The sequence below is a fragment of the Schistocerca americana genome, chromosome X (assembly GCF_021461395.2).
Source record: "Schistocerca americana isolate TAMUIC-IGC-003095 chromosome X, iqSchAmer2.1, whole genome shotgun sequence".
NCBI classification, from domain to species: Eukaryota; Metazoa; Arthropoda; class Insecta; order Orthoptera; family Acrididae; genus Schistocerca; species Schistocerca americana.
This window is the reverse complement of record NC_060130.1, coordinates 887,074,184-887,078,180: the sequence shown is the minus strand read 5'-3', so window position 1 is coordinate 887,078,180 and position 3,997 is coordinate 887,074,184.

Below are 3,997 nucleotides of genomic sequence, written 5' to 3'. Positions count from 1 at the left end.
GCCTAGAACTGCTCGGCCACTTCAGCCGGCAATAGCACTCACACACACACTGTAAACACTAGCATCATGACAAACAAAATATGAGCAACATCCTAAGTTATTATTGACAGTGAAATTAATAATCAATGGGTGATGTATTATAAACTCTAAGTGTCTTTGCAAGGGAGAGGGAGGATTCCATGCAGAACTGAAACAAAAATACCATCTCTATTTATAAGTGTACTTGATAGTTTACCGAGCGAGGTGGCGCAGTGGTTAGCACACTGGACTCGTATTCGGGAGGACGACGGTTCAATCCCGTCTCCAGCCATCCTGATTTAGGTTTTCCGTGATTTCCCTAAATCGTTTCAGGCAAATGCCGGGATGGTTCCTTTGAAAGGGCACGGCCGATATCCTTCCCCATCCTTCCCTAACCCGAGCTTGTGCTCCGTCTCTAATGACCTCGTTGTCGACGGGACGTTAAACACCACTAACCTAACCTAACCTTGATAGTTTAATTTCAACAGCTTGCTTGACAGCACCATCCCAATACCTGGAATTACATGCCAGACTCTGTGTTGTTATATTCCATAGGATGCATGGTGCCAAGACAGTGTTCTGCAAGGATGGATTTGCTCGGCTGCTGTAAGCATGTGCACTGCTTATGCTCAGTACATTTGCCTTTCCTCTCAGTAGCCAGTGTATCCAAAGTAGTACGTTCAGTCAACGATTTAACAATTGCAAATTTCAGGGAAAGCCTACAGCAGTTAGACTGGGATGAGGTGTACCGTGAACCTGATGCCAATTTAAAATATAATTTATTTCATGACATTTTTGTAAATGAATTTGAAAACTGCTTCCCCAAGAAAATAGTTAAATATACTCGTAAGAAACCTTGTAACAAACCATGGCTTACTAAGGGTATAAAAATATCTTGTAACCGGAAAAGGGAAATGTATCTGACAGCAAGAAAGAGTAGTGACCCAGAAACTATCAAAAATTATAAAAACTACTGTGTTATATTAAGAAAAGTTATTAAAAAATCCAGGAGTATGTGTATCATGTCTGAAATCAGCAACTCAGATAATAAAATTAAAACAATTTGGAATATTATTAAAAGAGAAACAGGTCAACCAAGAGCAGAGGAAGACAGTATTACCATCAAATTGAATGAAAACTTTACGAACAAAAAGTCAGAAGTTGAAAATATTTTTAATAATCATTTTCTAAATGTTGTGGATATAGTAGGATCCAGGTGTTCATTAGAAGATGCTAGGCTGTTAATGGAAGAGGCCATACCTATGCAATTTGATACAATTGAAATCTCACCCACTTCTCCCTCTGAAATTAGGAAAATAATAAACTTGCTTAAAAGCAAAAACTCACATGGAATTGATGGTATTTCCAGCAAAATACTAAAAGCTTGTTCTCAACAGATAAGTAAGATTCTCAGCCACCTGTGTAATAGCTCTCTGGAACAGGGCATTTTCCCTGATAGACTGAAATATGCTATTGTTATACCTTTGCATAAAAAGGGGGATAGATCTGATGTCAACAATTACCGTCCAATCTCCCTTCTAACAGCTTTATCCAAAATTTTTGAGAAAGTAATGTATTCAAGAGTAGCTTCACATATCTGTAAAAATGAAATACTAACAAAATGTCAGTTTGGTTTCCAGAAAGGTTTTTCAACAGAAAATGCCATATATGCTTTCACCAGTCAAATTTTGAATGATCTGAATAACCGAACACCTCCCATTGGGATTTTTTGTGATCTCTCAAAGGCTTTTGATTGTGTAAATCATGAAATTCTGCTAGACAAGCTCAAGTATTGTGGCATGAGTGGGACAGTGCACAAATGGTTTAATTCGTACCTAACTGGAAGAGTGCAGAAAGTTGAAATAAGTAGTTCTCGTAACATGCAAAGATCAGCACATTCCTCAAACTGGGGAACTATCAAGAATGGGGTTCCACAAGGGTCAGTCTTGGGTCCTTTGTTGTTCTTATTATATATTAATGACTTGCCATTCTATATTCATGAAGAGGCAAAGTTAGTTCTCTTTGCTGATGATACAAGTATAGTAATCACACCTGAGAAACAAGAATTAACTGATGAAATTGTCAATACTGTCTTTCAGAAAATTACTAAGTGGTTCCTTGTAAACGGACTCTCACTGAATTTTGATAAGACACAGTACATACAGTTCCGTACAGTGAATGGTATGACGCCATTAATAAATATAGACCTTAATCAGAAGCATATAGCTAAGGTAGAATATTCCAAATTTTTAGGTATGTCCATTGATGAGAGATTAAATTGGAAGAAACACATTGATGATCTGCTGAAACGTTTGAGTTCAGCTACTTATGCAATAAGGGTCATTGCATATTTTGGTGATAAACATCTTAGTAAATTAGCTTACTACGCATATTTTCACTCATTGCTTTCATATGGCATCATATTTTGGGGTAATTCATCACTGAGGAATAAAGTATTTATTGCACAGAAGCGTGTAATCAGAATAATAGCTGGAGTCCACCCAAGATCATCCTGCAGACATTTATTTAAGGATCTAGGGATATTCACAGTAGCTTCTCAGTATATATACTCTCTTATGAAATTTGTTATTAACAACCAAACCCAATTCAAAAGTAATAGCAGTGTGCATAACTACAATACTAGGAGAAAGGACGATCTTCACTATTCAAGATTAAATCTAACTTTGGCACAGAAAGGGGTGAATTATACTGGCACTAAAGTCTTTGGTCACTTACCAAATAGTATCAAAAGTCTGACAGATAACCAACAAGTATTTAAGAAGAAATTAAAAGAATTTCTGAATGACAACTCCTTCTACTCCATAGAGGAATTTTTAGATATAAATTAAGAAAAAAAAATAAAAAAAAATAAAAAAAATAAAATAAAAAAAAATAAAATAAAAAAAACACAAAAAAGTAGTTATATTAACTTAAGTATGTTGTTAAATTAACTTAATTATGTCATGTATTGGAAAATTCGACTCGTTCCACATCATTACGAAATATCGTATTCATGATCCATGGAACTAGTATTAATCTAATCTAATCTAATCTGAAAAACTTTCTTAAGGGATCATGAATGTCATGACCTGTAGTTTTTACCAATATTTTGAAATTCAATAACTCAAAAACTTAAATAGATACTAGAATTAAACTTTAACCAAATATTTAGTGTATTGTAACCTCTATGTTAAAAATTTGAAACCTGGGAATACATAGTGGAGAAAATACTGATTTTTTTGTTACCTACGGAATTACATGTAACTTTTAATTTAGTTACACCATACCTCCGCACTATTCAAAATAAAATGTCAAAACAAATTTTATTCTTGTAATTAGTAATTTGTTGAAACAGTAAACTAGGAAAATTTACCAATATGTTATTTTGTGTATTTGTAAGAAAAAAATGTTTTTAGTAGTCAGTTGTTTTCTCCTCATAATTGTAGACCATATGACATGCTCCAGCTTAAAGTATTTAATACATTGTTGAATAAAGTGGATCACTGTGAAGGAAAGCACTATATCATTATTCATGCAAACTTTTGTTTTTGTAGCTTTAATATTGCGTGAAATAATCGTACCTAAGTATGTAAAATCGTTGATTATGGAAAATTGAAATTAAAGGTTTGCATGTCTTTCTATTCTCAAAGACAACATGTCTAAGCATTATACATTATAGCCACATAAACTTGGTCGATTCTGGGTGCCTTTTCCACCTTCTTCCTTTTTCTTTTGTTATTCTGGCCTCCTTTGTAACGCTTTCAGCAGCTTTTTCAGCTTCTACAACAAGTTACCTGTCACTCATAGCAGCCACTTTTTAGTTGTCCCCAATTTATTCTGTGTTTTGTCATGTAAACATTTTCCAGGTGTTTAGAATCTGAAAGATCTCTATATCTCAGCCTTAGTTCTATCATAAGGGTTTTTGGCGTGGAGTGTGCATGTCTGTGTTTTTTCCATTTGCTTCACATCTATTACACTT